This window comes from Rattus norvegicus, chromosome 15, assembly GCF_036323735.1.
Source record: "Rattus norvegicus strain BN/NHsdMcwi chromosome 15, GRCr8, whole genome shotgun sequence".
Classification (NCBI taxonomy): domain Eukaryota; kingdom Metazoa; phylum Chordata; class Mammalia; order Rodentia; family Muridae; genus Rattus; species Rattus norvegicus.
This window is the reverse complement of record NC_086033.1, coordinates 46,859,379-46,880,700: the sequence shown is the minus strand read 5'-3', so window position 1 is coordinate 46,880,700 and position 21,322 is coordinate 46,859,379. Positions and strand designations below refer to the sequence as shown.

Below are 21,322 nucleotides of genomic sequence, written 5' to 3'. Positions count from 1 at the left end.
CAGGAAGCTCCTGTGGTTGGAATTGTGATCACAGGTTTTGTTTTCAGTTATTGCTTGTTTTTCTTTTCTCGGGAAGAGTGCCAATAACTATTGAGCAGAGCAATAAAGAAATATTGTGACTACATTGTAAATAGTCACAATGGCCATCTGAGTTTGGACTTGGTTGTACTGTTGTCTACACAGTCACCTTAGATTGAAGGATTTGTTTATTCAACTTTACAACCCAATATCAGCCCTTCCTCTTTTCATGCAAGTCCTCCCCCATTCTACCTTCCCTTTCTCTATCTTCCATCCAACATCCAACCTCCGCCCCCATACTTAAAGTTCCAATTGGGCCAGGTCCGTTTAGAATCCACAGGCAGGCAGGCAACAGACACAGAAACAGTCCCTGCTCCAGATGCTGCAGAACCTGCATGAAGACCAACCTACCCATCTGCTAGATATGTGCAGGGGATTGAGGTCCAGCCTGGGCTAGCTCCTTGGCTGGTAATAAAGTCTCTGGGAGCCTCCAATGGGCCAGGTTAGTTGACTCTGCTGGTTTTTCTGTATAGTCCCTGTCCTCTTTGGGTCCCTTAATCCTTTTTCCAACTCCCTAGTGGGACACATTTTGAGTCAAAGGTTTTGTGGGTGGGTTGCTGTTCTTAGCCAACCCCACTGGGAGTCCTGCCTGGCTATAGGATGTGGTCACTTCAAGATCCATATCCCCCACTACAAGGGGTCTCACCTAGAATCACCCCCAGAGATCCTCTGGTCTCTAGCTTGTCCTAAAGATTGCCAACCACCATCACCACCACCACCACCACCACCACCACCACCACCACCACCACCACCACCACCATCACTACCGACAGCAATCTCCCTTCTCTCTCTACTAATTCTTTGTGGGATGGTGGGGCATCTTTAGGGTATATGGCCAGGAGTGGTAGAGTTGGGTCTTGAGGTAGAACTATTCCCAGTCTTCTGAGAAACTATCAAATTGGTTTCCACAGTGGTTGTACAAGTTTGCACTTCCACCAGCAGTGGAGGACTATTACCCTTGCTCCACATCCTAGTCAGCATGTGCTGTCCTTTGATTTTTTGATCTCAGCCATTCTGATGGGGGTAAGGTAGAATCTCAGAGTTGTTTTGATTTGCATTTTCCTGATCACTAAGGATATTGAACGTTTCTTTAGGTGCTTCTCAGATATTTGAGATTTCTCTGTTAAGAATCATTTGTTTGGCTCTGTGCCCTATTTTATAATTGGGTTATTTGGATTATTGGTATCTGACTTCTGGAATTCTTTGTAAATTTTGGATATTATCTGTAGGTGAGTGTGTTTATTTCTGAGTTTTCTTTTATTCAAGTCTATTAATTCTCCTGTTTCTTTACCAATAATATTTGGTTTTGTTAGTTCTTTGTATTGTTCTCTTTGTTTCTAATTGATTGACTTCAGCCCTGAGTTTTATTATTTCCTGCCTTCTACTCCTCCTTGGTGTGTATTTTTCTAGAATCTGCAGTCTTTAATTCATTAATATGAGAACTCTCCAACTTCTTTATGAGGATACTTTATGCTATGAACTTTCCTCTTAGTGTTGCTTCCATAGTGTCTCATAAGTTTGAGTATGTTGTACCCTCATTTTCCCCTCATTTTCATGAAATTCAAGAAAGTTCTTAATTTCTTTATTTCTTTTCTCACCCAGTGATCATTGAGTAGAGTTGTTCAGTTTCTATGAATATGTAGGCTTTCTGTTGTTTCTGTTATCGTTGAAGTCCAGCTTTAATCCATTGTGATTGGATAAGATGCATGGGGTTATTTCAATCTTCTCATATCTGTTGAGGCTTGCTTTGTAATTGTTTTGGAGAATACATTTTGGAGAATGTTCTGTGAGATGCTAAGAATATGCTTTTGTGTTTTGTTAGCTCCATTTGACATCTATTACTTCCAGTTTTTCTCTGTTTAGTTTCTGTCTCAATGACTCGTCTATTGGTGAGAGTGGGGTGTTGAGGTCTCACACATGTTTGGGGTTCAATGTGTGATTTAGCAATGTTTCTTTTACAAATGTGAGTGGTCTTGCATTTGTGGCATACATGTTCAGAATTGAAATGTCCTTTTGGTGGATTTTTCCTTTGAGGAGTATGGAATATCCTTCATCCTATTTTATTACATATTAGAATGACTACTCCAGGCTGTCTCTTGAGTTTGTTTGCTTTGAAAACCTTTTATCAGGTCTTTATACTGAGATAATAGCTTGGTTGCTGAGGTGTGTTTATTATATGCAGCAGAATGATGAATGCTATTTATAAATCCATTTTGATATTTTGTGTCTTTTGACTGGGAAATTGAGTCTCTTGATATTGAGAGATATTAATGACCAATGATATTTACTTCCTGTTATTTTTATATTGGTGGTGGTTGAATGAGAGAGAGAGAGAGAGAGAGAGAGAGAGAGAGAGAGAGAGAGAGTGTGTGTGTGTTTCTCTTCTATTGGTGTTAATAGTGTGAAATTATTTCTTTTTTTCTTGAGTATAATTAGCTGCATTGAGCTCGAGTTTTTCTCCTAGTATGTATGACTGGGTTAGTGGAAAGATATTGTTTAACTTTGGTTTTGTCATAGAATATCTTGGTTTTTCTATCTATGGTGAATGAAAATTTTGGTGAGTTGACATGGTTGGTCACTTAGTGTCTGCAAAACCTGTCCAAGTCCTTCTAGCTTTTAGATTCTCAGAGGAAGAATCAGGTGTAACTCTGATAGGTCTGCCTTTATATGTTACTTGGCTCTTTCTCCTTACTTCTTTCAAAATTCTTTGTTCTGTATATTTAGTGTTTTGATTATTATGTGGGAGGAGAATTTCCTTTTGGGGCCAATCTGTTTAGTGTTATATAATCTTCTTGTATGTTTGTAAGTATCTCTTTTATTAATGTTATGGAACTTTCCTTCTATGATTTTACTGAGGATAATTTCTGAGTCTTTGAGCTAGGAACCTTCTTCTTCTATTCCTATTATTCTTAGGTTTTGTCTTTTCATGGTGTCCCAAATTTCTTGGATGTTTTCTATCATGTACTTTTTAGATTTTGCATTTTCTTTGACACATGTATCTCAATTTTTTACAATATCATTTACAGCTGAGATTCTCTCCTCCATCTTCTTTATTCTGTTGGTGATGTTCTCTTTCCTAGGTTTTTCATCACCAGGATTACCTCAGTTTGTGTTTTTTTATTGCTTCTATTGCTTTTTTCAGGTTTTAGTTTTATTCATATCCTTCACCTATTTGATTGCATTTTCTTGCATTTCTTTATATTTATTTGTTTCATTTTTTAATGTCTTTAACTGTTTGAATATATTGTCCTGTCTTTCCTTAAGGGATTTATTCATGTCCTTTCTAAAGTCCCCTTTTGTCTTTGTAAGATTATCTTTAAGATCCTCTCCTTGTGCTTCAGTTTCATTAGGATATCCAGGGTTTGTTTTAGCAGGATAGCTATGCTATGGTGGTTCCATATTGCCCTAGGTCTTGTTAATTGTGTTCTTACACTGTTCTTTAGGCATCTGGATTTCCGTGGGTTTGTCTGTATGATCCTGATGGCAGCAGGTTTTCTCTGAAAGGTGGGGGAAGCCATTAGCCAGATAGTGGAGATCAGGGTACCTGACTCTGCTGTCTGTGCCTCAGGTAGATCCCACTTTTCAGGCTGCATCCTCAGTGGACCATACTCTGAAGGGTTGGACCCTACTCTGAAGGGTATGCCCTGGTTGATGGTGGGTAGATCCAATTGGGATGAAATTGGTAGAACAGGGTTCCAAACTGGTTAGTCTTGGGGCACTTGAATGTTTCCATTCAAGTTCCTCAAGGGTCCTTCAAACCCAAGAGCAAGCCTAGAGCTAAACAATCAGATTGAAGGATCTTAAGTAAAGAAATAATTGACTTGATTCCTGTTTTATGAATGTATAAACACTACTATGTGAAAAACTTTTGCAAATAATTCAAGTGCAGATTGATAAAATGGTCTGCTAAAACAATGACTGCAAGAATGACTGAAAAGAGGATGGATTGAGAAAGACAACCACAGAATAAGTCACAGACTTTGAATATTAATTTATGAAAAAGGAAGCTTGAGACTCTGTTCAGTTGTAAACTTACAGAGTACTACATATCTAAGTTGCAACATTCATTGGTTTGTTCACTTACTACCTGGGTGAACTTGGACCTCGGCTCAATTTTCTCATTTAAAAATAACCATACACACACACACACACGCGCGCGCGCGCGCGCGCGCGCGCGCATATGTATATATATAAGTTTATTATTAAAACACAATAAGAAAATAAGTTATGTCAAAGCATGTTGCAAGTGCCAGGTACAGAATCAAAAGTCCATACAATTAGTTAAAATTAGTTGAATGATAACTTAAGAATCCCACAGGTGTTTCTGGGCATCCTTTCAGAGATATCTAGAGGATATTTATACAGGAGTCATGATGAAACTTCATGGTTCAATATGTAGACACAAATACAAACCTTATGGCAGGCAAAGAAATAATTTACAGAGCATTCCCCACTGCTGCAGAATCTCTGGTCACAGTAGTTGGTTGCTCTTCCTTTGATAAATTAATTCTAGCAGAATTCTAGGAGACAGTTTGACTCTGCAGCCTGGGAAGCAATCCCTGATTAGACTTATGGCTCTTTCTCTAGCATGGGGTCATGCCCTTGTCAGAGCATCCCAGCTGCTCCTCTTCACAGGGCACTTGGCTCTCCATTACTTGCATCTTAGGATATGTAGTAAACATGGTAATAAATATTAGGAGACACAGACTCACCCCAAGACTGACTCATCCATATAGAAATCTAGATTTCCTTCCTGTTTTTTTTCAGTAGAGGAAAAATACCATTTACTGATGATAACAGCATCTTGCTATCAATCAGTGCAAAACAGTGAAAATGATAAAATGTTGTTCTAACATAATTTGGGACAAAATGCAATCAGTTCTTTATCAAGAGGACAAGCATTCATCAATTCCTGTATTAGTCTGGGATTGGAGCTGCCTGCCTACTACTTACATCCATTTTTCTTCATAAAGGAAACATGCAATATTTCCTTAAGAGAAACAGGGGAATATAAGGAAACTCATTTAAGGAAACTTGAGCAGTGTCAACTAAATTTAAGAATCTTCTAGTTTGTATGCCTGACTTGCAAAAGAATTACTAGTACAAATTTTTACATGAATTAAACAATAGCATGAGTTTTTTAAGAGTCAGTTTCAAGAATGGACAATTTGAGTCTGTCTTTTGATTCTCTGCACACCTTTTTTTGTTTATTGTTGTTGTTTGTTTATTTTCTGTTTCATTTTGCTACTTCCTTACAGTAAGACAGTGGTAACAAATATTAGTGTGATACTTACAACTTGGTTTTTAAAATTTTAAATATCAACAGAAGCTAATTGTGTTGTAGTAAAAAATCCTTGAAGTAAGATGGCTATATTCACATTCAGCATGGCCTACACTCTGTAATCTTCCAGGTTTCAACTTTCCTCATTTGTGAAAGGAGACAGTTATGTGCTTACAGAGCTATCATGAGAATTCATTAAAGCTATCTGCACACAGAGCTGGACATTGAGGAAAGCAGACAACAGAGCCTTCTCTCTATTTTGGTTTATGCACTCAAATTCTAGAAATGAATGAACATTGATTACTACAAGGAGCATAAAGGAAGAGAAAGGTAGGATTGGCTCATTCATTGTTTTCTCCTCATCACAGCAAAAGAAATTGAAATTGTGTATTTTGGCATTCATAGAAACCCATGTAAAGAGACCCAATATAATGAGGCTAGATAGTGATGAAATCATGCCTTTTAATTCTTTGTGTAACCCATATTATTGATTTGATATGCAAACCTCCTACAATAGTGTGCAATTGCAGCAAATGGGTATTTCACATGCTACATGAGGAAAATCCAGAGGTAAGGGAAAGTCATGTGCAAACCATTTTTCTTTAAAACAAGTCTTTCCAATACACTCAACACAAGTGCTTATAAGGTGAACATTTCTCCCACACAAAGTAGAAAAATGGCAATTCAAAATTGCTTCTAAGGAAAACAACAAACAAAAAAAACTAAGTTAGGATACATCCTAATACCAGAGTCAAGATGAAATTCTATTGCTTAAGAGGACAAATCAAGTTAAAGTTAGAATAGACAATACTCAAGATAGCTTTAAACAAGTCCCTCTCCATAAAACAAAAATCTACATGAAAAATAAACAAAAAACAAGAGGGTCTCTTACCTCTCTGTCTATGGCTCTCTCTCTCTCTCTCTCTCTCTCTCTCTCTCTCTCTCTCTCTCTCTCTCTCTCTCTCTTTCTCTCTCTCTCTCCCTGAACATTGCTGGCTCATGAAACAGAGTAACAGAGTCTATTGTCCAGTTCTTTCCTCCCGTTCAAACTCTCCTCTCATGATCACTACAGTATCCCAGCACTCTTGTTAGAGGAACTTTCTGTGAAATAGGAAACATGTAGAATCACAGTCAACACTTGTTGAGGGTTAAGAGGTTGCTTAGCAGTTAAAAGCACATAGTACTCTTGCAGAACATATGAATTCAGTTCCCAGCACCCATGGAGAGGTTCAGAATTGCCTATAGCTCCAAGTATAGGGAATCTAACTTCCTTTTTTAGAATCTTCCAGTACCTGTACTCAAATGTACACAGATGTACACTCCCCTTCTCCTAGTACCACCCCCATACACATAATTAAAATAAAACAAATCTTTAAAAACTGAAAAATGTTGTCATTAACCTGTGTTTGCTAAGATTCTACCATAAGCCATGTTTTAATCAGTGAAGATTTTATAAGTCTCTTAAAAAATATGACTACATATATGCAAATGTTTTAAACATAAATGCATCTGTCATAGCTGTGACTAGCATAATTTTTCAAACAGCATTCTTCATAGCTATTATGGACCCCAGGATGTTTTCTTGACTTTTCTGAGCTCTGGCACTCTTAACCCCAACATTTAGTTTTACATTTGATGAACAACTATAATTAAAACATATCCGTAGACTGATGGGAACAGTGAAAGAGCAAAGGAATTTGTCAGACTTTCTTTTACAGACCAATGTACCAGTGTACAGTAGGCAACACACACACACACACACACACACACACACACACGGCATCACACTCATTTACAATGGTGTCAGTACTAGATTCATAAGTAACTTCAGAAACATAGGAAATGGAGAAAATATAGCAAAGTGATTATGGTTTTGAGTATTTTCTTTTAAAGATATAATTTAATTTTAAAGCATGTATAATTTAATTTTGACCATTTGTCATCTTTAGCAACCAACTCATACATTTCCTGGTTCTGATAAATCTTGTCTGTATAGCAGAATGAACTGGCTTTGAGTCACCCATTAAATATATAAAAAGTATCCCATATTGGCCTGATAGCTATCTTTATGAAAGATATGTTATTTCAGGAAAGACTACCATGAGCCTAGAAGATATTCTGAGAAATAGAGAGATAGGTAGATAGGTAGGTAGATAGATAGATAGATAGATAGATAGATAGATAGATAGATAGATAGATAGATAGATAGATAGATGGAGAGAAAGAGATAGAAAGATAGAGTACAGAAAGACAAAGCCATGCAACCTCATTTATATGTCAAATCAAAATAAAGTCAGTTCTTAGAAGTGTAGAGCAAAGTAGTGTTTGCCAGAGCTATGGTAAAAGAGTATGTTGTGGAAATGTTGGTCAAAAGACAGAAATTCTCATTTATGGGGAGTAACTCAGAAAGTTGTGTTATTGTCAGTATCTATATGTTCCTGTCCTCCTTGCTGTGATAAAATACCTTGAAAAAAAACAATTTAGAAAGGAATGGTTAACTTTGGCTCATAGATGAATTGAGTGTACAGTCCATCATGGTGGGGAAGCTAGGCAGCTAGTTCTATCTGGTTATATTGCAGCTATAGTCAAGAATCAAAGAGGTGAATGAATGTTTGTGGTCATCTTACTTTCTTCTTTTAATTCAGTTCAGGGTCCCAGTATACAGGATGGTACTGCCCACACTCAGTGTGTGGCTTCTCATTGAATTTAAATCTTTCTGGAAATACCTTCGTTGATGAGTTCAGAAGTGTGTTTCTATGATGATTCTAGCCCCATAGACTTGAGATTTAAGATTAACCATCACACTTGGTGGCTATTGTCAAGAGCAATGAGTTGTCTATAAAGAGAGAATAAATTTGAAGTATCCTTACCACAGTAATATTGTTTGGTTTATAAGGGTTCAACCTACTGAACTCCTAAAATGGACCATATTATCTTACATAAATCCTATAAACACAATGTTCCATTTTGAAGGATGCACAGGCATGGGTGATGTCTGACCACACATTATCTCATGCCATTAGCAGTGGCAATCACCAACTAGAGCTGGATACATGGTAAAGGAAGAACTGCACTGGTTCACAATTGAGAGGAATCAAGAATGTGGCACCGCCAGTGTGGGCTTGGCTCCAGTAAGGGACTCATGGTAGAAATAATATATGAGATGAAGAGATCATGTACCAAAGAAACAGAAGAACTCAGACTCAGTCTTCCTAGCACAAGGGATCAAATCCATTCCATGAGGCTAATATCAACCTCTTCCAATGGCAGTATTCCTGGTGACCAACCAAATCACTCACAGAGTGCTACCTCTTTTTTTTTTCTTCTTTTTTTTTTTATTAACTTGAGAATTTCTTATTTACATTTCGAATGTTATTCCCTTTCCCGGTTTCCGGGCAAACATCCCCCTAATCCCCCCCTCCCCTTCTGTATGGGTGTTCCCCTCCCCACCCTCCCCCCATTGCTGCCCTCCCCACAAAAATCACGTTCACTGGGGGTTCAGTGTTAGCAGGACCAAGGGCTTCCCCTTCCACTGGTGATCTTACTAGGATATTCATTGCTACCTATGAGGTCAGAGTCCAGGGTCAGTCCATGTATAGTCTTTAGGTAGTGGCTTAGTCCCTGGAAACTCTAGTTGCTTGGCATTGTTTTTCATAAGGGGTCTCCAGCCCCTTCAAGGTCTTCCAGTTCTTTCTCTGATTCCTTCAACGGGGGTCCCGTTCTCAGTTCAGTGTTGGCATTCGGCTCTGTATTTGCTATATTCTGGCTGTGTCTTTCAGGAGAGATCTACATCCGGCTCCTGTCGGCCTGCACTTCTTTGCTTCATCCATCTTGTCTAATTGGGTGGCTATATATGTATGGGACACATGTGGGGCAGGCTCTGAATGGGTGTTCCTTGTGTCTCTGTTTTAATCTTTGCCTCTCTAATCCCTGCCAAGGATATTCTTGTTCCCCCTTTTAAAGAAGGAGTGAAGCATTCACGTTTTGATCATCAGTCTTGAGTTTCATGTGTTCTAGGCATCTAGGGTAATTCAAGCATTTGGGCTAATAGCCACTGATCAATGAGTGCATACAATGTGCATTTTTCTGTGATTGGGTTACCTCACTCACGATGATATTTTCCAGTTCCAACCATCTGTCTCTGAATTTCATAAAGTCATTGTTTTTCATAGCCAAGTAATATTCCATTGTGTAGATGTACCACATTTTCTGTATCCATTCCTCTGTTGAAGGGCATCTGGGTTCTTTCCAGCTTCTGGCTATTACAAATAAGGCTGCTATGAACATAGTGGAGCACGTGTCTTTTTTATATGTTGGGGCATTTTTGGGTAAGCCCAAGAGAGGTATAGCTGGATCCTCAGGTAGTTCAATGTCCAATTATCTGAGGAACATCCAGACTGATTTCCAGAATGGTTTTACCATTCTGGAATCCCACCAACAATGGAGGAGTGTTCCTCTTTCTCCACATCCTCGCCAGCATTTGTTGTCACCTGAGTTTTTGATCTTAGCCATTCTCACTGGTGTGAGGTGAAATCTCAGGGTTGTTTTGATTTGCATTTCCCTTATGACTAAAGATGTTGAACATTTCTTTAGGTGTTTCTCAGCTATTCGGCATTCCTCAGCAGTGAATTCTTTGTTTAGTTCTGAACCCCATTTTTAATAGGGTTATTTGTCTCCCTTCGGTCTAACTTCTTGAGTTCTTTGTATATTTTGGATATAAGCCCTCTATCTGTTGTAGGATTGGTAAAGATCTTTTCCCAATCTGTTGGTTGCCGTTTTGTCCTAACCACAGTGTCCTTTGCCTTACATAAGCTTTGCAGTTTTATGAGATTCCATTTGTCGATTCTTGATCTTAGAGCATGAGCCATTGGTGTTTTGTTCAGGAAATTTTTTCCAGTGCCCATGTGTTCGAGATGCTGCCCTAGTTTTTCTTCAATTAGTTCGAGTGTATCTGGTTTGATGTGGAGGTCCTTGATCCACTTGGACTTAAGCTTTGTACAGGGTGATAAGCATGGATTGATCTGCATTCTTCTACATGTTGACCTCCACTTGAACCAGCACCATTTGCTGAAAATGCTATCTTTTTTCCATTGGATGGTTTTGGCTCCTTTGTCAAAAATAAAGTGACCATAGGTGTGTGGGTTCATTTCTGGGTTTTCAATTCTGTTCCATTGGTCTATCTGTCTGTCTATGTACCAATACCACGCAGTTTTTATCACTATTGCTCTGTAATACTGCTTGAGTTCAGGGATAGTGATTCCCACAGAAGTCCTTTTATTGTTGAGGATAGTTTTTGCTATCCTGGGTTTTTTGTTATTCCAGATTGATTTGCATATTGTTCTGTCTAACTCTTTGAAGAAATGGCTTCATAGAAGGAATTCGGTAGTGCTCCATCTGTTTCAATTTTGTGGAATAGTTTGGATAGTATTGGTATGAGGTCTTCTATGAAGGTCTGATAGAATTCTGCACTAAACCCGTCTGGACCTGGGCTCTTTTTGGTTGGGAGACCTTTAATGACTGCTTCTATTTCCTTAGGAGTTATGGGGTTGTTTAACTGGCTTATCTGTTCCTGATTTAACTTCGGTACCTGGTATCTGTCTAGGAAATTGTCCATTTCCTGAAGATTTTCAAGTTTTGTTGAATAAAGGCTTTTATAGTAGGACCTGATGACTTTTTGAATTACCTCTGATTCTGTAGTTATGTCTCCCTTTTCCTTTCTGATTTTGTTAATTGGGACACACTCTCTGTGTCCTCTCGTTAATCTGGCTAAGGGTTTATCTATCTTGTTGATTTTCTCAAAGAACCAACTTTTGATTCTGTTGATTCTTTCTATGGTCCTTTTTGTTTCTACTTGGCTGATTTCAGCTCTGAGTTTGATTATTTCCTGCCTTCTACTCCTCCTTGGTGTATTTGCTTCTTTTTGTTCTAGAGCTTTTAAGTGTGCTGTCAAGCTGCTGACATATGCTCTCTCCTGTTTCTTTCTGCAGGCACTCAGAGCTATGAGTTTTCCTCTTTGCACAGCTTTCATTGTGTCCCATAAGTTTGGGTATGTTGTACCTTCATTTTCATTAAATTCTAAGAAGTCTTTCATTTCTTTCTTTATTTCTTCCTTGACCAGGTTATCGTTGAATAGAGCATTGTTCAACTTCCACGTATATGTGAGCGTTCTTCCCTTATTATTATTGAAGACCAGCTTTAGGCCGTGGTGGTCTGATAGCACACATGGGATTATTTCTATCTTTCTGTACCTGTTGAGGCCCATTTTTTGACCAATTATATGGTCAATTTTGGAGAAAGTACCATGAGGAGCTTAGAAGAATGTATATCCTTTTGCTTTAGGATAGAATGTTCTATAAATATCTGTTAAGTCCATTTGGTTCATGACTTCTCTCAGTCTGTTTACGTCTCTGTTTAATTTCTGTTTCCATGATCTGTCCATTGATGAGAGTGGGGTGTTGAAATCTCCTACTATTATTGTGTGAGGTGCAATGTGTGTTTTGAGCTTTAGTAAGGTTTCTTTTATGTATGTAGGTGCCCTTGTATTTGGGGCATAGATGTTTAGGATTGAGAGTTCATCTTGGTGGATTTTTCCTTTGATGAATATGAAGTGTCCTTCCTTATCTTTTTTGATGACTCTTAGTTGAAAATTGATTTTATTTGATATTAGAATGGCTACTCCTGCTTGCTTCTTCCAACCATTTGCTTGGAAAGTGGTTTTTCAGCCTTTCACTCTGAGGTAGTGTCTGTCTTTGTCTCTGAGGTGTGTTTCCTGTAGGCAGCAGAACGCAGGGTCCAGTTTGTTAATCTATGCCTTTTTATTGGGGAGCGGAAACCATTGATGTTGAGAGATATTAAGGCATAGTGATTATTGCTTCCTGTTATATTCATATTTGGATGTGAGGTTATGTTTGTGTGCTTTTCTTCCCTTTGTTTTGTTATCAAAACGATTAGTTTCTTGCTTATTCTAGGGTTTAGCTTGCCTCCTTATGTTGGGCTTTACCATTTATTATCCTTTGTAGTGCTGGATTTGTAGAAAGATATTGTGTAAATTTGGTTTTGTCATGGAATATCTTGGTTTCTCCATCCATGTTAACTGAGAGTTTTGTAGGATACAGTAACCTGGGCTGCCATTTGTGTTCTCTTAGGGTCTGTATGACATCTGTCCAGGATCTTCTGGCTTTCATAGTCTCTGGCAAAAAGTCTGGTGTGATTCTGATATGTCTGCCTTTATATGTTACTTGACCTTTTTCCCTTACTACTTTTAATATTCTTTCTTTATTTTGTGCATTTGGTGTTTTGACTATTATGTGGCAGGAGGTGTTTCTTTTCTATTTGGAGTTCTGTAGGCTTCCTGTATCCTCATGGGTATCTCTTTTTTTAGGTTAGGGAAGTTTTCTTCTATGATTTTGTTGAAGATATTTACTGGTCCTTTGAGCTGGGAGTCTTCACTCTCTTCTACACCTATTATCCTTAGTTTTGATCTTCTCATTGAGTCCTGGATTTCCTGTATGTTTTAGACCAGTAGCTTTTTCCGCTTTACATTATCTTTGACATTTAAGTCGATGATTTCTATGGAATCTTCCGCTCCTGAGATTCTCTCTTCCATCTCTTGTATTCTGTTGATGAAGCTCGTATCTTCAGCTCCTTATCTCTTCTTTTAGTTTTCTATATCCAGGGTTGTTTCCATGTATTCTTTCTTGATTGTTTCTATTTCCATTTTTAATTCCTTCAATTGTTTGATTGTGTTTTCCGGGAATTCTTTCAGGGATTTTTGTGATTCCTCTCTATAGGCTTCTACTTGTTTATGTTTTCCTGGAATTCTTTCGGGGATTTTTGTGATTCCTCTCTGTAGGCTTCTACTTGTTTATTTATGTTTTCCTGTGTTTCTCTAAGGGAGTTCTTCATGTCTTTCTTGAAGTCCTCCAGCATCATGATCAGATATGATTTTGAAACTAGATCTTGCTTTTCTGATGTGTTTGGATATTACGTGTTTGCTTTGGTGGAAGAATTGGGCTCCGATGATGCCATGTAGTCTTGGGTTCCTGTGCTTGCCACTTGCCATCATATTATCTCTAGTGTTAGTTTGTTCTGCTATTTCTGACAGTGGCTAGGCTGTCCTATAAGTCTGTGTGTCAGGAGTGCTGTAGATCTGTTTTCCTGTTTTCTTTCAGCCAGTTATGGGGACAGAGTGTTCTGCTTTCAGGCATGTAGTTTTTCCTATCTACAGGTCTTCAGCTGTTCCTGTGGGCCTGTGTTTTGAGTTTACCAGGCAGGTCGCTTGGAGCTGGAAGGTTTGTCTTACCTGTGGTCCCGAGGCTCAGGTTTGTTTGTGGGGTGTTGCTTATGAGCTCTCCGTGGAGGCAGCAACCAGGAAGATCTGCGCCACCCCTTCTGGGAGCTTCTGTGCACCAGGGTTCCAGATGGCGTTTGGTGTTTTCCTCTGGAGTCAGAGATGTGGGCAGAGTGTAGTCTCCTCTGGTTTCCCAGGCGTGTCTGCCTCTCTGAAGGCCCAGCTCTCCCTCGCACGGGATTTGGGTGCAGAGAACTGTTTATCTGGTCGGTCCCTTCAGGTTCTGCCAGTGTCTCAGACACAGGGACCTGCTGCTCCTGTGCCCTTATCTATGGGAACCCAGAGGCCTTATACAATTTCCTCTTGGGCCAGGTATGTGGGCAGGGGTGGGCAGTTTTGGTGGTCTCTTCCACTCTGCGGTCTCAGGAGTGCCCACCTCTCTTGGTGGTGAGATCTCTCTCCCACGGGGTTTGGGAGCAGTGAGCTGGAGGCAGGGAGTGCGAGATTGAGTGCTACCTCTTAACAACAGTTTCACCATTCAGATTCAAGATTCTAGCACATGAATCTATAGCCTGGGATAGTAGGAGGCCAACTATACCCAAATTAGAGCCCCCAATTCTAAGTAGCATAGCTGAGACTTCCCCTTGAGAGTTTCTGATTCCGGTTGTATATCGGCAATCACTATAACCAAAGAAAACAACTTGGTTCCTCATGGCAAAGCTTTACGCTTGATTGGTGTAGCCCAGTTAGAGATTAGTCATGGCTTAAAAGGGAGTTTCCTCAGAAAAAAAAGAAGGGAATGTGTAATTAGCAGTATAATAATGTGAAGGAAGATTTCACAGAAAACAACTCATGCATTAGAAAATAAGTTAGAAAGACAAAAAGGCAGAGAGACAGAAAGAAGTTATGTAATGGAAGACTACCAGAGAAAATTCATGAATTAGAAAATAAGTTATAGAGAACCATGCCCATACATGATTGTGCCTATTCAGTTTTCTGTGGTACTTGGTAAAATGGCACATGAACCTAAATACAGGCTAAATATATCAAATTCATTTGGAGATGATTGCCATCCAAAATTTATGTTATGCTAAAGTGGTTGTGGCTCAAAACAACTACCCACTCTCAGCAATCCCACTTAGAGTTCTGTACTAAGAGGACCAATATCGGCTCCCTCTCTCGTGTGTCATTGACAACCACTATTTAAAAAAAATATGTCAGAAGAAAAATAATGTATACAATATATATATATATACATATATATTTAACTTCTGATTTGATAAATACAAATTTGGACATGATATTTAGCAAGATCTAACTACATAAAAAGACTTGACAGAAACAAAAGGTCCTCTGACAATGTTGTCAAAAAGTTAACAAAAATTCCCCTTTTGTTATATAATTACAAGTGTTTATTTTCTTCTCTGTGCCTTTTTCAAACTTATATATTAATTACTATTACATTGTCAATGAGTATATGTGTGTGATGGTTTAAAACTAAAATTCTAATGTGTGCTATTTTTAATAAAAATATTTATGTGGGTGGACTATAATTAATTCTCTAGAGAGTGATTTCATATTGAATAAAAATAATAGCTTATAATACCAAAAATAAAAATTCATTTATATTTAAATTATTTTTAAATATATATGTATATAAATAAATAAATGTAAATTATATTCAAGTTCTTGAGTTTATAATGGCTTTTCTTTGGAAGAAACTATCTTTGAAGTGATTCAAGCTTTGAGGATGGAAATTTCTATAATTCTCTCTTTTGATTATATGGACACTACACTAGATGCTATAACAAAAACCATGTCTTTGCTCATCTGGAAAAGAGGTAAGAAAACAATACTCTAGGTTCTCTGAATCCCAGCAGAGGTGCCACTGTTGCTATGGAGTTATTCAACATCAGCTACCAACAGCTTTGCAGCCCATGCTTCACACCTGCACTTCTGAGACCTTCAACTTTATTCATGAACTGTCCTCTTGTGCACTAAACAAAAGGAGTATTGCCATGAATACCAGGGAGCCACAGAGCCAGGCTGCAATGTGCAGTCAGAGGGCATCAGTGCATTAAAGAAACAAGGGCTCCTATGAGCTTCTGGTACTAAAGTAGTCCAGCAGGATGAGAAGTGTTTAAACTCTCTGCCATGTTGCATGATGTCTCTGGAGGGGAGTGAGCCAGCAGTGTGTGGGATGCAGGGAACCCTGGTGTGAGAGATAGCCTACAATTAAGACTTAACTGAAACAAATGACTTTCCATAAAACCTCACCCAAGCAATCTGAAAACTAGAGTTCTCCTTCCATGATTCTATTTTCAGATGCATCATCCTAGACCTTAAAACATGTTTGGGTTGGAGTGGAGATAATACAGTTAGACAGTTAAGAGTCCCGGATCCTAAACCAGTTATCCCACCTTATGTGGCTTTGAAGACTATCACTGGACCTCAGGTGTTTATTTTTTTTTTTCTGGACCTGAGGACCGAACATAGGGCCTTGCGCTTGCTAGGCAAGCACTCTACCAGTGAGCTAAATCCCCAACCCCAGGTATTTATTTTTTATTAGTAGTTGATGAAGTGAACACTGTTGCTTTTGGCCAATTCACAAGAATGACAAAAAACTAAAATAAATGCAAATAGTTTTGGAATATGTAATAGAACACTGCAACTGCAAGATAACCGTTTGGGATTTGGTTTTGGTTGTTGTTTTTTGTTTTTTGGAGTTTTTTTTTTTTTTGCTTTAGTTTTTTTATTTGTTTTTTTGAGCTTCAAACAACATTTCTCTGTATACTAATTTTTTCAACATTTGGAAATAGAAGGACTTTTTTAAAGAGTGACTTTTTTAATGCACAGCATGTCTTAAAGAAAACAAAAATAACAGAATAACATTTTTAATTTGCCAATGGACAGTTATGACTATGTTCTTCCCTGCCAGACCCAGCTGCAACAAATAAAAAATTTTAATTCTACAGTGAACTTCGGAATAGAAGCTAAACAAATGTGTGCTACTTTTTTCCTCCATGGAAACAAGGCAGGCGACCGACTCCATCTGGGTAGCCATCCTCCCCTGGGCCCTGAAAGAAGGCAAAACAAACAAATCGAGTCCAGTGTGGCTTAGGAGGCTGCTCATTTTTCTCTTAGTTATGTGTGTAGGGGTGTCTGTGTGTGTGTGTGTGTGTGTGTGTGTGTGTGTGTGTGTGTGTGTGTGTGTGCGTGCGCACACTCCCACATGTATATGTGGAAGGGGGGTCTTTAGATACTAGAGGAGTATTTCTGATCCCCTGGATCTAGAACCACCCACCCACCTTGGGTGCTGAGAACCAAATATCAGTCCATTTTGGAAGTACCCACTGCTCTTAACTACTGAATCATCTTCCCAGCCTCTGAGATTGGGCATCTTCATGCTGAAAATACTAGCACCATCTCCTCTTACATCTGCTACCCCACAAACCAGAGATTGTTTGGGCATAGGGAAAGTGTGTTGTTCATTCTCTTTATTTTATAATATGGAACTTTATATAGACAGAAATGGTGATGTCAACAAATGTGCATTTTCTATTTCTATCTCCATGGGGTATTGGTAACCATTGCTCATTGTGTGAGTACAGGGAGTATGCAACTGTATTGGGAACATTCTAAGGATGGCTACAGCCAGTCAAACCATGAAGAATGAAACCTGAGAGAATGAAGCCAACGAAGGTCACATGATCAGTAAGCAGTGAAGCCATGATTTAAACCCGGTGTGGCTGATGTCAGATGCTGTGTGCAGCCCATCCCTGCACCTGCTTCTCTGTGCAAGTTGTGAAAGTAAAGGAAGTGTTCTTCCATGACAGTAGTACCAACATGACCTTGCCGTTGTCTATCAAGAATTGTCTAGCATTGACTGTAAAATTCTCTGGCTATTTCGCTCCTTATGTATCTCTGTGACCTGACCCAGTTTTGGACTGCCGTCTCCTCTTTCGTGGCTCTTTTCACACTCATTTCATAACATATGCTTCAAGACATCACTGAAACTATGATCTCTCTTTCTCTCTCCCCCTCTCCCTCCCTCTCCCTCTCCCTCTTCCCCTGCCCCTCTCCCTCTCCATAATACTGATACATGTGCTAGAATATTCTTTTGTTCAACTGAAGAATGACTCAGCATCTTCTGCTACTTTATGAAACACTGTTTAGTTTTATTCTCTGTGAAACAAGCCCCACATTTCTAAGAGACCTTGGTGAGACAGGGATGAAACAAAGGAATAAATCTAATCCTTAGACAAGCTGCTTAGATTGTGCAGCCACGGTTTAATTAAGGCTCTTTTCTGTGCACACTTGACTTACTACCCACACCTAGTTAATGGCCTTTTCTATGTGTGTGTTCATCCATGTGTGTGTCTCTGTTTTGTGTATGACCCATATAGAGAAGTTATTCTGGAGCAAAAGCAATAAAAATAAACATACACCATAAATAAATGATCCTATATAAAAACCATACCTAGTTTGAGAACTCACAAATCACATGCATTACATATTTAAAGACAAGGCTTTACTGTGCTGCCCAGGCTGGTCTAAAATTTATAGAGGTGCACTTTTCTCTGCCTCCAGATCACTAAGACTATAGTCATAGGCCAGGAGACCATTTATGTCTATGTGTTAGTTTCTACGTACCATGCTTGTGTAGGGGCCTGCAGAGGTCAGAAGACAGCCTCAGATGATATAGAACTAGAGTTACAAATGACTTGGACTGCCTTATGTTGATGTGGGGAACCGAATCTCAGTCCTCTACAAGAGCAGTAAATGCTGGTAGCCACAGAGTCATCTCTCCAGCTTATTAATAAAATCAAAGCTATATCTTGGGTCTTTTTCCATTACATGAAGTGTCCTCTAAATGTAAATTTAGTTAACTATATCTTTATTTTTTGCTTACTCTATCGAAGTTAATTTAAGCAATCCTTTCCCAGTAAATATTGCCTTTTAATTGTTGCAATTTGATTTAATTGTCAACATGTCGAAGAGAATACCTTTGAACTAAATACATATATCCATGTCATTATTTCTCCAAAACAATTTCTAGGTTTTGTCCTCCCCTGCTTTGTAATGTTTCACAGAAGAGAAGGAGGTCCACTTGTTTCACTCTGCAGAGTGAACACAGTCAATGCAGATGGGGTCTTCACTCTAAACTATACTCTATGCTACTCACAGGTCTCTGCCCTTTGCTCTAGCCTGTGTGATGGTCCATCCTACTGCAGCAGATCAGTCAAACACCTATGGGCAGTTCGCACATTCAAAAACGAGTAAAAGCATTTTTTAAACGAGAACTAGGGATGCTTATTCTAGGGAAACTGTTATTTTGATGGTGTAGTTGCATTTTGGAATCATCCCTGCATTTAAATTTTTAATTTGCCAAATGCAAGAGGGAGCTTGACACATGCTCTCTAAGTTCTCAGGGTCTAACCATGAAGTATATTAGTCTTTCTAATGGGCTCAGCAACTTTAAAGGAAAGAAAAATGCGTCTATCGATTTGGCTCAGCTGTCTCAATTTGGGAGCTGTCCCAGTAATCTCATTATTGTGGTATGCATGCTTTTATTCCCTCTGCTCCAGAATTGGGTGTATATAGAGAACCAGAAGCTGCATTCTCAGCAGGACCTCAAGGTATCAAATGCACCCAGGAGTTCTCGCTTACCAATTTTCATTAGAATGAGACACAAATGACAAATCATTATTTCTTGGCCCTCAAATTATTTTAGGTTCAGAGATTTTTCTTATCATTCCCTTATATAAATCTTGGTCTACCTTAATGCATGATTTTTTGTTATTGCCAAACTTGGGCATTCAATATACTTTGATTTGCAAAGAGATTCGAATATATCCAAGCAGACTCTTCTGTTGTTTGACTGTTTTGCTGCAGTCCCTGGAATCCCCTTGAGCATCCCACCTGGACCAAACATGGAGAAAGCTGCAACTGTTGGAAAAGATGTTGGACATCTTAATATCCATGCTATATCGCAGAAATTAATTCTAAAATGAGTGCAACTGCTTTTGCTTTTTCAGCTACACACTTTGCTTCTCTGCAAGGAAAGGAATATGCTCATGTGCAGGAAGTATGGCTCGCTAGAGTCTCCAATTCACCCCCACTCGCCATATGCAGCGCATAAATTTATAATGTGCTAAGCTTCAAGAACAGCTGATGATGAATTTCAGCTTCCCAATCTAGGTTTAATTCCACCTAGACTCTCTGTCCCCTCACATCAGCTTTGTGTGTTATGAAAGTACTTTTATGACTTGTCAAATATCTTCTGCTACACAGAGTTTATGGGCTGCTCTTAGGGAAAATGAAAATCTATATTAGTAAGAGTGCAAGAGATGCTAATGAAGTGCGCTGGTCTCCACCCCCTTTCTTTCTTCCATAGCCTTTAAAGGTCATGGGCTGTTAGCATGGAAGTTTCCCAGATGGCCAGTCTATGATATTCAAATATAAGGTTGAGTTATAACGTAACTCTTTACACAAAGATTTGTCCCTACACTGTTACCTTTTTGCTTTCTAGTTTCCCAAGCAGAAACTCTATTCAATTTCTTTCCACTTTCTTGAGGCAAAATAAGCATATTTAATCTCTTACAACTAAAATTAAGGCAATTTGAAAGGAAGAAGAGCTAATCAGATGCAAGCACCTCAAGTTACAGGAAAGGAACAAAAGGACGTTCATGTCATACAACTAGATAATAATTTCTGTCCCTTAAGTGTTTTCCACAATAACCAAAAAGGATGTTTTCTTCATCCATAGATAAGGAAAGATAAGGAGAGAGCCTATCTGCCTGTGCAAATTATCTTCATGCCTTAAAAGCATCAGACTGAAAATTCAGACTGCCATTACTTATCTAACAAAGGAAGATTTGTTTATTTGTTCAAAAATCTATGACTTCCAACCAAATGGTGTTCTGGAAAAGGTAGAACTCTGAAGACAGTGAAAGCTCCATTGCTGCCAGACAGAGATTTGGGATGAAGACGAGCAGGCAGAGCACAGCAGGGTTTTAGGACAGTGTTACTATTCTAGGTGATACTGTCATGGTGAATCCATGTCATTGTGGATTTGTCAAAATCCATAATATATACAACACCAGCACTGAGTCTGAATAGTGTAAACTGTGGTCCTTCAGTGGTAAAAGTATAGGAGTGTAAGTCCATCAGTTGCAAGCATGTACCACTCTGGCATATTGATTGGTGTGTGTGGGTGTGTGTGTGTGTGTGTGTGTGTGTGTGTGTGTGTGTGTGTGTGTGTGTGTGCAGTGTGTACATGGACAGGCGTTATGATATATGACAAATATCTGTCTGAACTCTTAATTCTGCTGGGAACATAAAATTGCTCTTTAAAACATCTTTTAAAGATGCCTTTAATCCTAGCACTCAGGAGGCAGTCACTGGCAGGTCTCTGAGCTCGAGACCAGCCTTGTCTACAAAGTGAGTTCCAGGACAGACAAAGTTACACACAGAAACCTTGTCTTGAAAAACCCATAAATAAATAAATAAATAAATAAATAAATAAATAAATAAATAAATAAACAAACAAATAAAATTCTTGTATGAAATGTGTGAAATTTGTGCTCGACTTTGAGTGAAATATTTAAGCAAAGCTTTGGTTATATTTGGGTTAACCAGTAGAGGCTGAGAAATTGTTTTGAGATTATGAC

The 21,322-nt window shown here is 38.7% G+C and overlaps 1 long non-coding RNA gene across 4 annotated transcripts in view; it reads left to right on the top strand.

Moving 5' to 3' along the window:
* The first annotated feature begins 353 nt into the window (after positions 1 to 353).
* The window catches only part of LOC120097024 (uncharacterized), a 93,773-nt gene continuing 72,804 nt past the window's right edge, over positions 354 to 21,322 (top strand). For 2 of the 4 annotated variants that reach the window (XR_010058192.1, XR_005494072.2), the window contains exons 1-2: positions 354 to 520; positions 5,490 to 5,689. This is a non-coding gene — a long non-coding RNA (uncharacterized LOC120097024). The remainder of the gene's footprint in view (positions 521 to 5,489; positions 5,690 to 21,322) is intronic. The other 2 variants (XR_010058193.1, XR_010058194.1) reach the window with 1 other exon arrangement.